Genomic DNA, 14,793 nt, shown 5'->3' on the forward strand with positions numbered 1-14,793 from the left:
TCCTTTCCATCTCCCACAGTCACATAGGACATGTGCCCTGCGGAGATCCCTGTTGGGGAGAGACAGGCAGAGCTGAGGCACACAGCCTTTGCACCTCCCCAGCCCCCCACAGTTGGACTCTTCCCAGGCTCCATTGGAAACTCCACCATGGCCTCAGCACACTGGCACTTGTGCTCACTCTCTGCATGTTTTGCATGCAGGCAGCTCCTAAATGGCTGCCTGAGAACATACAGGGGCCTCCCACAGCAAAGACTTGCAGCCGCCCGAGCAGGGAGGGATCAGCACCTCTCCCCAACGCTGCAAAGTGCCCTGGGGCTCTGCACAGCCCCACGCACGCCTCTGCGCCCACTGCAGCCAACCCAGCACTCCCCATACCTATCTTGAGGCGCAGCTTCAGGCCCACATCTGTCTTCCGCACCCTGTACATCTGCTGGATCCGCTGGCTACACCTCAGCACCAAGCTGATGGTGTCGCTCACCTGGGCTTCATTTACTCGCCACAGCACTAGCACTGCATCCCCTAGGGAAAGCAAGGACATAGGGAAGGCTCCCTCCAGGATAGCACTCCATCAGCCGGGCTGCCAAGTTCACCTTCTGGCCGATGACTGCCACAGAGAGAGAGCGCACATCGACGTGCTTAGGAGACCAACCCACTGCAGCCTCCAGGGCCAAGGGCTGCCTGGCCTGCAGCACAGGCAAGCCCCCAACCCCTGGGAGCACAGCCCAAAGGGCAGCAAGGCCCCATTCCCCCCACCACAGTGCCCCCACTCTGCTCTGCCATCCCCGCTAGACCACAGGCCCAGCCCTTGGCCTGGCCCAGCAGACACGGGCCGCAGGCTGCTCCCTGCCGCTCCGCCGCTTGTGATTGGTTACACACAGCTGTCTTTGCGCAATGTGACGCACGGGATTGGTTGTTGCTAGCCGCTCACGCGTTTATTTGATTGGCCTGTACATAAGCCACACCTCCCCAAACTTGCTTTCAGTTTCGTTCCTTGCTGCTTCCTCTTTTCTGCAGCTCATGACCTACAGTAACCCTGTCCCCTTTTTGTTCTTCAGCCAGCCAACCCTTCCCTAAGGCCTTTTCAATCGTATTAGACATACATTTCAACAAGCAAGATACAATTAACACAACATCAACAAAACACAATATCAACACCACCATCCCTGCACTTCGGATTAACAATTGGAACCATCCTGAAATTCCCCATCCACTTAACAAGTTGTCACATTGGTCTCCTGTTCCACAAAGCCAACAACTCTTAACTTGGGTATAACTAACAATCTGCTTTAAGAGCATGACATATTCATTACATAAATATAGCCTCCCTTGCCTGAGGTGTCAGGGAGACACCCACTAAGGCTTCCTTTAAGCGATCAAGGAATGACATGTATGACTCCCCACTCACTTGTTTCTCCCATATCAAAGCAAGTTTCTTTTACCATATCCGCTTCCCCTCCGCTCTCAGTCCCCTTTTTAAGCGTCTCAAGATGATCCAGTAAGCCTTTGGCCCAGCCAGGCCGTTCTTCATTCTCGGGTGGAGGGTCCGGCAATGGAGGCGCGGATGGAGCAGGCGCAAGTTGCTCCTCAAACACCAGCATCTTCCAATGCCACGGTGGCCCTGTGCCTGAAGTGCTCGATAGGATAGACAAGACCAACTTCCATGTAGTCGTCAGGTCTCTCACATTTTTATCCTCGCTGGTGATGCGATCCCAAAGCTGCCGCCCCACGTCTTCCCATGTTTCCACATCGAATACTAGGTGGGGCTTGGCTTTGAACCCATTCTCTCTGCACCAGATTGAAAGCTTGCAGAGGGTCTGTTCATCATACTTAATTCATCTCTTAGAGAGAATATGTTGGAGGAGCTTGGGGCTTTGCAAGTGTCCCTTGTCTCGTGCCCATTTGCATAGCTCATAAAGCTTCTTCATACTCACGCTGGCCTCTCGCTTAGCGAGAATTTGCCCCAGCAAAGTGAGTGCCGCCTCTCGATACATTGTCTCGCCCTTCTCTTTTCCTTTCTCGGCAGTCTTACCACAGTAGGTCTGTGCCTTTTGCGTGCTCTATCTGGGCCGACCTTCTGCCTCTGACTTCCAACCCTTCGTCTGTCTCCTTGGCCCATGTCCTCGGGATGCAGATTCAAGGGTTCTCAGTGCTTAGGCAAGCTGCATTAAAGCATAGTTCCAGTGTCTCTGTTCGAGTGCCAGATGTTGGAAGTCAGCTGGAGTCAAGATGTACACTCAATGTGAGTTAAGAATCTTACTCGTTTATTTAACTCAATAACAGCACTTTTATACAGTTTAACCTCGCCCACGTGGTGTGCACGCGCCTCAAACAGCTCCCTATTGGCTACAGCCCATGTTCGTGTATACGTATCATTGGCTGGCGTTATGTTTCCGTGCCTTGGATTACAACAGTTGGATTACAACCCAATTTGCGGTTGCCTAGGCATCCGGTTTACTTCTTTAGGCAGCCTAATTCCCTCTTGTTACCGGATCAAGGAAAGGTTAGGGGCAAGTCTCCACCTGAAGGCCTGGGTTGTACAGGTCCTCCGGGAGAGCATGGCCCCAGCTGTCTAACCATTCCTCTATAGGTGCCTGGTTGCCAGCTCTCACCTGCAAAGCTTTAACCTCTGGAGGCAAGGAGTGAGTTGTGAGTGGTTGGGACTGCAGCTCTTTTTTGGACTTTCTGTGACTTTTTAGGTGTGCGGTGCCATATGTTGCCTTGGGCAAAAAGGATATGTTTTCCTTGTGGAGGGACATCAGGACATGCTCGTGTCCCTCTCACCTATGAATCCAGAAGTGACTCTTGGGGAGCACTCAGGACGTACAGGCCAACCATGAGCTCCCCCCACCGCACGGCAGCCCTCACGCCTGGGCCCACCCGGGCCCGCTGCTGCCGCCGCCTCGGATGGTGCCATGGAGGAGCCGGCACCGAGAGCGGAGGAGCAGGGAGTGAGCGTGGCAGAGGGCGCGGGTGGCTGCAGGAGGGCGGCCCGGAGCACGCAGAGGGGCCGTGGCGGCCCCAGGGCAGCCCCTCACCCGCCCCCTCTGGCTGTGGTACCCCGGGGCAGGGCTGCCTGTGAGGGAAAGCAAAGCCTTTAAAGGAAGTTTCCACAGGGCTTGAGCCGCTGCAGCTAGAAAAGCCCCTGCTCTGCATCCGCCTGGTGCAGAGGGCATCAGCATCACCCAAACTGATGCATTTTTGCTGCGCAAGGAGGGCAGCTCCAGGCAGCCTGAACTGATCCCTGCTGATAGGCAGTCCCTGAGCTGCCTGCAGCGGCAGGAAGTGCTCCAAAGCAGGTCTGAGTACCGTAATTCAGTGTAATTTGCTTCCTGATCACAGCTTGCTTTGGTTAGCTTCATTCCTCGGGGGGGAAAAAAATAATAAAAAAAAAGTAATCATCCTGAAAAGACCTTAGAAACCTTTTAAGATAACCAAGGTGACACTTACAGGGAGAGTTTTTATCATTTTAATGGCTTATGTACATCAAAAATAATGTTTGACATGGAGTGTTTTATCTGTAACTGCTTTCCAGTGGGCAATGGGAGTTAGGTGTGACACACGCTCCAGGGAAAAGTGTAGAGTTACCATTGGGGGGGCTTTTAAAGCAAAGCAGTGCTTAGAAATCATGTTTACTTTGTACTTAATTACGTCAGCCATTTGCATAGCCCAAAATGGTTAAAGATTTTTTGTTATTATTATTTTTTAAACAACCTAAGGGCAAAACCTTGGGAATCACCAGCTTGCACAGTTCTAAAGGGGGTTACATGTCTGTGCTGTCTACATCCCCGCGCTGTTACCACTCCTAAGTGAAAAATTTCAGGTGGAAAAGCTCGTTGATTTTAATGCATCTTTCAAAATCTGCCACCCCGCCGCGTTCCTCCCAGGCAGGGCTCTTCCCAACGGGATGTTCCACACTGCCGGGGCGAGGGAGGGCCCATCGGATACAGACCCAAACTCTGCTCTTCCGGGGAGCCCTGCCCTGGAGCCCTGCTTGTTGTGCAGCCCAGTTTCCACACAGCAGAACTAGAGGGGTTTTAGTTGCTTACATTGGTTGTGTGCTGATAAACAAACCCCTCCTTTAAATGTCGCTCCTTGTTTGAAAGTTTGTCGGGAGTGTTTGAACCTGGGTGCCCTATGGAGGTGCGGAAGTTTTTTCCCTGTCTCTGTATTGAAGCTGAACAGGTTTTCGTGCTTACCTCATCTACAAGAAAAGCTGAGGGGGAAACACTAACTTTGAAAGATTTTTTTTTAATGTGTTGTTTTTCCGAAAGCTGCTTGTAGGTGCAGAAGTGGATCCGCATTTACCAGCTATTAGTTGCCCCTCTACCAGTCAGGAGAATTTTAGAACCAAAGTGCCTCAGTCAGGCAGAAATTCCTTCTCAGCTGACTATACATGATTCAGATAAATATATTTGAATGTCCTTCTTTTCTTAGGAACCTTCATTAAGACAATATCTCAATGAAAATGCTTCATCATCAATGGAAGAAATGATTCCACCTCTTTCGGATACCTCATTGTCCTCAGACATGCTTCCGCCCTTTTCCTTTGAGATGGAATTTAACTTTACCAGGTAATATATTCCTATGTTTCCTATGTCTGGTCATTTAATACCTTTAAAAAGGAAGTGTAATAGTATATACAGTGAATGGTGCTATGTTAAATCTGCAGCTGAAATGCTACAAAGGAACCGTGATTACATTAACCTTAACGTCAGCACCCTAGAAGTGGGGTGACTTTTCCAGAGAAAGTCATCCACTCCTATAAAAATCCTACCTCTTTTCCGACCTCTCTTGGGATCTCTCCTTCACTTGATTGCTGATTAGTCATGTCACTAAATGGTGCTTTAAAGAGTTTTCAGATGGGTGGGAATTAGAGAATAATCGTGACTATTCCTGTGATAGTCTGAGGGCGTTAAGAAAACTTTCTGTTAGCCACTAGTTGTTTACAGAGCAATAGTCAGGGATTAGTGCCGAGATGACCATGAAGATATTGGCTGACATTCAGCCACTGAAATTCTTCAGCTTTGGATTTGAAGCCAGAACCCCCCTCCAAAAATCTTAGACTATTTAATTGTGAGGAGTAGAAATCATTTGCTTAAGACATAGAGATAATTTATTTAAAGGGAGAGTCTGCCTGGCCATTTTAGTGGATTTTTAGTCTCCTGTGTCCCATGATTAAAATAAATAATTAAAAACTGTTTAACTTGACATTTGGGTGAAATAAAGTCCTTGGGTGAAATAAAGTCCTCGTTTATATGCAGAATTCAAAAAAAAAAAGGGGGGGGGGCTAGTAATTAGCGCATATAAAGAAGCTGATAGCATTCTTAGCTAGAAGAATCCACTATGATCTCAGTATTTAAGTAGGATACATGGCATTAAACAATATGTACTTAATCTGGTATACCATCTATTTTGTAGTCTATAGTGATTTTAAAGAACCCCGATAATTTAATCTTTTTTTAAAAAAATGTTTCAATATTGGCAGGTGGAAATAGCTACCTGTGGGGTGGCTACAGCAGTCTGGAGACCTTCTTGCCCGGGCACATGCTGCTCGGCAGCAGAAAGGTCCGTGCCCGGCCACGCAGACGTGTCCGTGGCAGTGTGGACATTTCTCCACGCGCGCTGCACCAGCCTTGGCACCTGCAGCCAGGATGGGCTGCTGAGTGTGGGGCTGCCACCAGGCTGCAGCCATTTGCACAGCTCCCACCGCCAACAGCAGCCCTTGCCACCCCTCTGGGCTTGCCTCAGAGGCTGCTGGGGGCCTGATATTCTGGACACCAGCTTGAATGTCAAAGTTTCTGAAGAGACAGGTCAAAAAAAAAAAAAAAAAAGAGTAGGGGTGGATTTTCAACCCTGGCAAAATAATCCAAGAAACTGAAGACCCACCAGCTGACTCTTTCATGCATGAGTTGAGAATGTTATCTACTTCTCTGCAAGAAGAACTTTGAACATCTGTCTGCTGAGCCCTTCACATTGACCCCTTGGGTACAATGAGGCCTCCTCTCTATGACACTGATGTACTGAGAAGCACTGGCTGTAAAAGGGCCCTGGAGGCCTGATGCCTCCTGGATGGGGTGACACGATCTCCTTTAGGCATGGCCACGTAAGGATTCCTGCTTGAATTCTGGCTGATCAGTCATGCCCTGTGGGGTGGGGAGAGACCACAGTGTAGCCTTGGAGAAGAAGGGCCTTGTAGGAGAGAAATCACGAGGTGCCAAAGCCTCATCTGAAAGGTGTCAAATCTCTGGGCAAATACTGCAAAGGAGGGACTCCAACATCTTCCTGCTGGTACATTTGGCTTCTGCAGGCAGTGGCAGTGAAGAGTTTCCTCCATGGAGCCACTGGAGCCTCCAGTGCCCGGACAGAGCTTTAGGCTGTGATGCACAAGTGCCTGCAAATTCTGGGCAAGTTCTGTGGTGCCGAGCCACAGGCACTCGCAGCCCTTGGTGTGCAAAGGAGAGCCCAGCGGCTCCTGCTCTCGCAGTGCAGGAGGGAAGGCTACAGGGGAGAGCAAGGGGCACAGCCTTGCCTCCTGCTGCAGGAAAGTTTCTCAGCATGGGAGCTGGCTTGGCTGCTGTAGCCAGAGCACCGCAGCAGCCTGCTCCCTCCTGGGCTTGGCCGCAGCAAGGGAAGCCGTCGCTGCTGAGGGGTCAGCACTGGGGCCTGCCCTCAGGAGCCCTTTCTCATACCTTCTCCAGGCAGAACCTTGTCGAGACCACAGTGCTCTTCTCCATCACTGACATTTTGACATTAGGGACTTATAGGAGGTGTGAAGGTGGGGGGTAGCCTCAGCTGCAGTGACTATGAGTTAGTGGAGTTCAGGATCCAATGAGGAGGAGGCAGGGCTGTCAGTAGCCTTGCAACAGTGGACTTCAGGAGGGTCAACTTAAGTCTCTTTAGAGACCTCCTCGGAAGAATCCCATGGGCTAGAGCTGTAGAAGGAAGAGGGGCCCAAGAGAGCTGGTTGGTTTTCAAGCGGCACTTCCTCCATGCCCAGCAACAGTGCTTCCCTGTGTGTAAGAAGTCAGGCAGAGGGGGCAGGAGACCTCCGTGGATGAGCAGGGAGCTTGTGGCAATGCTCAAGCAGAAGAAGGCGGTATACAGAATGTGGAAAAAAAGGTCAGACGCCCTGGGAGAAATACCGGAACGCAGTCAGGGAATGCAGAGATGTGACAATGAAAGCTAAGGCACATTTGGAACACAATCTGGCAAGGGACGTTAAAAATAATAAGAAAAACTTCCTCGAATATATTAACAGCAAAAAGAAGATTAGGGAAAAGGCGGGTCCATTGGTGAAGAGGATGGGCACCCTGGTTACAAATAACACAGAAAAAGCAGAGTTGCCGAATGCGTTCTTTGCTTTGGTGTTTACCAAGGGCAGCCCTTTAGAGTCCCAGGCCCTAGGGACAAGACAAGAAGCCTGGAGAGAGGAAGTCTTGCCTTGGTTAGAGGAAGATGGGGTCAGAGAGCACCTAAGGAAACTCAATACCCACAAATCCATGGGCCCTGATGGGATGCACCCCAGAGTTCTGTGGGAGCTGGCGGATGTCATAGCTAAGCCGCTCTCCATCATCTTTGAAAGATCCTGGAGAACGGGGGAGGTGCTGGAGGACTGGAAGAAGGCCAATGTCACACCAGTCTTCAAAAAAGGCAAGAAGGAGGACCCAGGCAGCTACAGGCCAGTGAGCCTCACCTCCGTCCCCAGAAAAGTGATGGAACGGCTCATACTGGCTGTTGTCTCCAGGCACATGGAGGACAAGAAGGTGCTCAAGAGTAGTCAGCGTGGATTCAGCAAGGGGAAGTCTTGCTTGCTTCTATGGTGGAATGACCGGCTGGATAGATGAGGGTAGAGCGGTGGATGTCGTCTATCTCAAGTTCACCAAGGCTTTTAACACTGTCCCTCACAACATCCTCCTGGGCAAGCTCCGACAGTGTGCGATAGATGAGTGCACAGTGAGGTGGATTAGGAACTGGCTGGATGGCAGGGCCCAGAGGGTGGTGATCAGCGGTGCAGAGTCTAGTTGGAGGCCTGTAGCTAGCGGTGTCCCCCAGGGGTTAGGCCTCGGTCCAGTCCTGTTCAATTTATTCCTCAATGACCTGGATGAAGGCACAGAATGCTCCCTCAGCAAGTTTGCTGATGATACCAAACTGGGAGGAGTAAGTGATACCCGCGAGGGCTGTGCTGCCATCCAGAGGGACCTGAACAGACTGGACAACTGGGCAGTGAAAAACCTCATGCAATTCAACAAGGCCAAGTGCAAGGTCCTGCACCTGTGGAGGAATAACCCCAGACACCAGTACAGGCTGGGGACTGACCTTCTGGAGAGCAGCCCTGCAGAGAGGGACCTGGGCATCATGGTGGACGACAACTTGACCATGAGGCAGCAGTGTGCCCTCGTGGCCAAGAATGCCAATGGGATCCTGGGGTGCCTTAAGAAGAGCATCTCCAGCAGGTCAAGGGAGGTGATCCTGCCCCTCTACTCAGCCCTGCTGAGGCCACATCTGGAGTATTGTGTCCAGTTCTGGGCCACACAGTACAAGAGGGATGTGGAGCTGCTGGACAGAGTCCAGTGCAGGGCTACAAGGATGATCAGTGGCCTGGAACATCTGCCCTATAAGGAGAGGCTGGGGGAGCTGGGCCTGTTCAACCTGGAGAGGAGAAGGCTGAGAGGGGATCTAATCAGTGTCTATAAGTACCTCAAGGGAGACAGTGAGGAGGATGGTGTTGGCCTCTTTTCCCTGGTGGCCACTCACAGAACTAGAGGTAATGGCCAGAAGCTGAAACACCAAAAGTTCCACAGGAACTTAAAGAAAAAATGCTTAACAGAGAGGGTGACAGAGCACTGGAACAGGCTGCCCAGAGGGGTTGTGGAGTCTCCTTCTCTGGAGATCTTCAAAACCTGCTTGGACGCAGCCCTGTGCCACGTGCTGTAGGTGACCCTGTGTGTGCAGGGGGGTTGGACTAGATGACCTCTAGAGGTCCCTTCCAACCTTAAGCATTCTATGATTCTGTGATTCTATACCATTGTCAACTCATGCATGGAAGAGTCAGCTGGTGGGTCTTCAGTTTCTTGGATTATTTTGCCAGGGTTGAAAATCCACCCCTACTCTTTTTTTTTTTTTTTTTTTTTGACCTGTCTCTTCAGAAACTTTGACATTCAAGCTGGTGTCCAGAATATCAGGCCCCCAGCAGCCTCTGAGGCCAGCCCAGAGGGGTGGCAAGGGCTGCTGTTGGCGGTGGGAGCTGTGCAAATGGCTGCAGCCTGGTGGCAGCCCCACACTCAGCAGCCCATCCTGGCTGCAGGTGCCAAGGCTGGTGCAGCGCGTGTGCAGAAACGTCCGCACTGCCACAGACACGTCTGCGTGGCCGGGCACGGACCTTTCTGCTGCCGAGCAGCATGTGCCCGGGCAAGAAGGTCTCCAGCCTGCTGCAGCCACCCCTCAGGTGTGCGCCCCTGAAGGGACACCCGCTGCGGGGTCACAGGTGGCCCTCAGTGACAGCGGGGCCCTTTGTGACAGCGCTGCTGTGACATCCTGGCCCGGCGGGCTCGGCCCGCAGTGTTCGGGACGACGGCAACGGGAGAGGACGGGAGCGAAGGTGCTGGCCAAAAAGCCCCCTGAGCGCACCCAGGAATTTCCCCGTTGCCCCCGGGCAGCTCCGCAGAGTTTGGCCACGCGGCCAGGATGGCGGAGCGACTCCCCAGCCACCGCTCGGTGGCTGCTGAGGAGGAGGAGGATGGGGCGGTTGCAGCGAGCGTGTGCGACCTGGAGCCCCACTCGAGCCGTGCGCCCGAGGAGGAGCCGTCGGGTGAGTGCGGGGGCAGCGCTGGGCTGTGCCGGGGGCCACGAGCTCTCGCTGTGCGGCCGGCAGCAGCGTGCGCTGGGGCAGAGCGCTCCGCTGCCTCCTGCCCTCTCCGTGCCAGCCCTGCAGCTCTGCCCGCTCTCTTTCCCCGTCAGCTCCTGGTGCGGATCTGCCCGGAGAGGAGGCAGAGGAAGCCCTGGAGCACGTGCGTGCCTTTCTCAGGCGTGGAGGGAAGGTGAGTGTCGTCATCCCGCTCGGGGCTGCACCGGTGTCTCCTGCCGGCTCCCTCGGGGCCCTCCACGCTCAGATGGCCCCACGTGGCTGCTGGCGCTGGGGGCTGCTCCCTCGCAGGCGCCCACGTGTCGCTGCAGCCCCTGCCATGCACTGGTGCTGCTGGCCGTGCGCCTGCCCCTCTTACGCTCTCTCTTTGTCCCTCTTCTCCTGGCAGCAGGAAGAGGCCGAGAAGCTGCAGTTTCTGGCCTGCATCTGCACCCTCTGCACAGCGTCCTGCTCGCCTAGCCTGCCTGCTCTGCTGCTGCGCCAGGAGCTCTGGCAGTGCAAATCCCAACTGGCAGAGGCGCTGGAGGTGAGGGCACGCAGGACTCCCAGAGGCCTGCTCGGGAGGGCACCGGCCCAGCTCTGCAGGCAAAAGGGGCTTGTGTGAGCGCGGGGAGGTGTGGGGTGCTGGCTGGTGGGCACAGCCACTTGTGGGGCCCTGGCAGCTCCCTACGAGCCTTCCCGCTTGTGCTCTCCAGGTGCTGCTGCAAGAGGAGCCCAGGAACCACCTGGGCACGGCAGTGCGGCAGCAAGTCATGCTCAGCATCAGTGCCATGAGGTAGCTGCCCCAGAGCCTGGCTTGGCCACAGCCTCCCCAGCAGATATCCCAGAGGGCCCCAGTCCTGGCAGGGAGCCTTCCCTCGTCCTGAGGGAGTCTCCGATTGGCATCTGGTGGGACAGAGAGTGTTGGAGCCAGGAGAGCAGAGAGGGCCCTGGACCTCTCCTGTGGGTGCGGGCCTTTCCCCAGGGGTGAGGCGGGACATGGGGAGATCATTGGGCCCCACCTGCCAGCTGTGTCCTCTGTCCCTGGACAGCATGCCGGTGAGAAGAGGTGACTCTCTATGGGGCTCCCCACCGACCTGGCGTGGCTATCGCTCACGGGCCTCCCAAGCCCTGGGTGCATCCACCTTCCCAGGACAGAAGGGTGTTGCTGGCTGCTTCAGCCCCAGGGACTGAAAGGCTCCTCTCTGTGCTTGCAGCAAAGCTGGGCTGCTTCTGGAGAGCGAGCTGGAGAGCCTGCTGGAAGCCTGCTTCTCCAGCGTCTTCTCCCTGCCTCCAAGGGAGCATCTGGATCCTGCTCTCTACTCCCAGGTGGGTGCTGGCTGCTTAAGTGAGGCTCAGGGCAGGCTCCCAGCTTGCCTCTCCCTCGCCCATGCCCTCTCCCCCTTGCCCTGGACAGGGCCATGGGCAGTGTCACCAGGCTGCGCCCTGTGCAGCAGCAGCTCCCCTGGCTTTAGGGCTCTCCTGCCCTCAGCACTACTCTACATGTGCCCCTGGCACAGGAGGAATTCAAAGCCCTCTCTGACAGCTGTGGGGCAATGGGGAAGAAGTGCCTCAACCCTCTGTCCCCCTTGCAGCTGCTGGATGCCATGGACAGCATGCTGAAGACCTTGATGCTTGGCAGCCCTTCCTCCAGCATCATGGACATGAAGACCATCCTGCAGGTCTGCTATTTGCCAGGAGCAGAGTTGTCAGCTCCAGGGCCCTGTGGTGGGACAGGGGGGAGTTGTCCAGCAGCCACTGGAGAGAGCCCAGTGCTGAGAAGGGACAAGCTCCCTCATGGGAATGGGGATCCCCACAGTTCTCCTGTGTGAGCCCAGTGTCCCTTGGCTACAGCCAACATCCCCTCCTCCTCAACCTGCTCCTGCACTCATTACAACCCCCATGGGCTCCTGCTGTCACATCAGGCCCGTCTGGGAGATTTGCCCCACAGTCACAAAGGACTCTGGATGCAAGATCCCCTCTCCGGGCTCTGCCGGTGCTCCAAGGCACAAACCTGCCAGGCATTTTCTGGGACACAGGACAGAGCAGCAGCTTTTCTCCTTGCAGCTCCTACTGCCCTACGCTGAGTGCCGGCAAGCAGCTGTGCACGAGAGGGCTGTGGGACGCCTTGTGAAGCTGGGGGATCTCCTGACCAGCTCTTCTTTGGTGTCGGTAAGGAGCCCGTGGTGCAGGCAAGCTGCAGGCACTGCCTGTCCCTTGTCAGCATGAGGCCGTGTCCTGTAGCTCCAGGCTGCCTCCAAGGGAAGCCACCAAGGCTCTGGCTCAGCCGGATCCAAGCCTGCAAGGAGCGTGGGCCCAGGGCTTTGATCCTGAGCGCTGCCCCTCCGGCCTCGTGTCAGCACTGCTTCCCTCCCCCAGGTGCGCGAATGCTTCCAAGTAGGCGGTGCTAGCTGTGGCAGCTTCTTGGAGAAGAGCGTGCCAGTCCTGGGGCAGCTGGTGGGACATCTCACCCTGTGCGGTGCCTGCAAGGATGAGGGGAGCAGTGACGAGGCTGCGGAGGCCCTGTGGCACCTCTATGAGTTCCTCCTGCAGGGAGAGAGTAAGAATTTCTGTGTGGTTGCAAGCAATTCCCCTTGCCCACCCCTTGCAATAGGCCCAGCACCTCCCTGGGCGTCCTGCTGCCCACTCTTTCCTTCTAGGGCCTTTTTGCCTGCCAGGGGCTATTTGTCACTGATGCCTTCCGTGGGCCGTGTCCAGCTGTGCAACCTTCATGCCGAATGCCCTGTGTTTCCCTTCCTGTGCAGGCAGGGAGCCGTCACAGGAGAGTGCCTGGCAGCAAGAGCTCCGAGAGGAGTGGGAAACTGCAGGCACCTTGAGGCTTTCCCGGTCCAGGGACACCAGGGAAATGAGCAGGGTAAGGAGCACCTCCCTGGCTGGGACTTCCAGCTGTGGGGTCAGCCTGCAACGTGGACGCAGAGAGAGGTGGCTGCCAGGTGGGGCTGAGGAGAGGGCTTGCACTTTCCTTAGGCCAGGACTAGCCAGGGGCTTCCTTCCTGCATCCTGCAAGCCCTGCTTCCCTGCAGGAGCAGTGGGTGGGGACCTTAACCCCAAGCACCCAGGCCCATCCCAGCACCATCACCCAAGCCAGCAGAGCCCCAGCTCCTGGCTTGGAGGGACTCGCTGCCCGATGTCGCTCTTCAGGGCCACGCGCTGCTCAGCCAGGCAACACAGTTGGGAGCCTGGCTGTGACATCTCTCTTGGGGCTGCCTTCTTTTGTGCCCTAGATTTTTGGGAAACACCTCCAGCCAGATGAGAAGGCAGAGGCCATCCTCGTAGCCATCAGGGGCATGAGAGCCTGCAGCAGCTACGACACGCAGGCGGCTGCTCACATGCTGGACGAGCTCGTCACGGATGACGCGTGCCTTTTGGAGCATGTGAGTAGCCTGCGGGTGGCACGGCCGGGGTTCAGGCCCTTTGGGGGCTTGTTTTTCCCCTGAGTGCTCGTGTACCAGGCACCCAACTGCCTCTGTGGCCAGCCCAGAGTGGTGGCAAGGGCAGACATTCTCCGCGGGAGCTGTGCAAAGGGCTGCAGTGTGGCAGCAGCCTCACACTTTGCCATGTGGTCTGCAGGCACCAAGGCTCGTGAAGAACATCTGGGAAAACATCCTGGCTGTGCGAGATGCATCTGCACGGCTCAGCCTGGACAGAGCTCTTCTCCTGCTGAGCAGCATGTGCCCAGACAAGGTGGTTGCGAGCCTGCTGAGCTGCTGCCCCTCATGTGACAGGTCTGTGCTGGCCAGGGGCAGTGGGCAGGGACAGGACTGCGGCCTCGCAGGCCATGGGGCTGCAGCCGCGGCAGCTGCTGACAAAGCGCTCTGGGCCTGCAGCGCCGCCAGGGCCATGTGGAAGGTGCTGGTGTCCAGGCCTGGCGCCGCGGAGCGGGTGCTGCCGGAGCTGCTCATTGCACTGGAGGACTGGCGGCTGCCCGAGGAAATGGCCTCACCTGTCTCTTCCCTGGCCGTGAGTTTGTGGAGGAAGCCCCGCTCTCCCCTCGGGCTGCCCTTGTCCCTGCGAGCGAGAGGCAGGGCTCCCGCTGCCCTTCTCCATGCAGCCCCAAGCTGGGGCTCCCCGGGACGCACAGGCCCAGCACGGGAGGGGGGGCTACAGCTGGCAGGGCCCTGGCCAGCGCCAGCTTGCTGGGCTGCTGGGCCTGCTTGGGGCCCTCTGCACACCCAGACACATGGAGCTGGCCTGAGCAGCTGGCTGTCTCCCTCTGCCTCTGCATGGCCCTGCCTCGTGCAGCACATGCTCAACCTGCTCTGGGGACAGGACTAGGGGCCAGGGCCACGTTAGGGTTCCAGGCAGCAGAAACATCATCAGGGCCAAGTCAGGGGAACCAGGGTGGCCTCCAGGCTACGTGTGGCCCTCCAGGGGGATGTTCTCACTGCCCAGGAAGGCTTGTGGTGGCTTTGTGGCACCCAGGCGCCGAGCCCCAGGAGCTGCCATGGCTCTGCTCTGGCCAGGCAGGCCAGGCAGCCCCTCCTGCTTCTGCCAAGGTGCAGGGCACTGCTAGGAGCCTCACCCCCGAGCTCCAGCAGCACGGGAGGGACATGTCAGCAGCAAGGGCTGTCTCTGGGCTTTTTCTGCAGGCAACGCGTGTGCTCCAGGAGATCCTCCACCAGCCCCACTGCCTGCACATGCTAGGGGCGTTCTTCCCCCAGCTGCTGCTAGCGCTGCTCTTCCAGAGCTCTTTCCTGGCAGCGCTGGAGCAGGAGCAGTCGGACACGCTGTGGGGGAGATGCAGAAGGGAGGAGTCCACGTGCAGCAGTCCCGTGAGGTGCTCCATCACATCCCGGCCGTCCCTTGCAGGCAGGGCTGCAGGCAGGGCCAGGGGTGCGAGTGTGAGCAAGTGTTTTCTCTGCACACAGGCTTGCAGTGCAGACCATGAAAGCACTGCTGTGTCGTGCCGGCTACGAGAACGTGGTGCTGGC

This window comes from Tinamus guttatus, unplaced genomic scaffold (genome assembly GCF_059628265.1).
Source record: "Tinamus guttatus ecotype Peru unplaced genomic scaffold, ASM5962826v1 Tinamus_guttatus_pri_ptg000031l, whole genome shotgun sequence".
Classification (NCBI taxonomy): Eukaryota; Metazoa; Chordata; class Aves; order Tinamiformes; family Tinamidae; genus Tinamus; species Tinamus guttatus.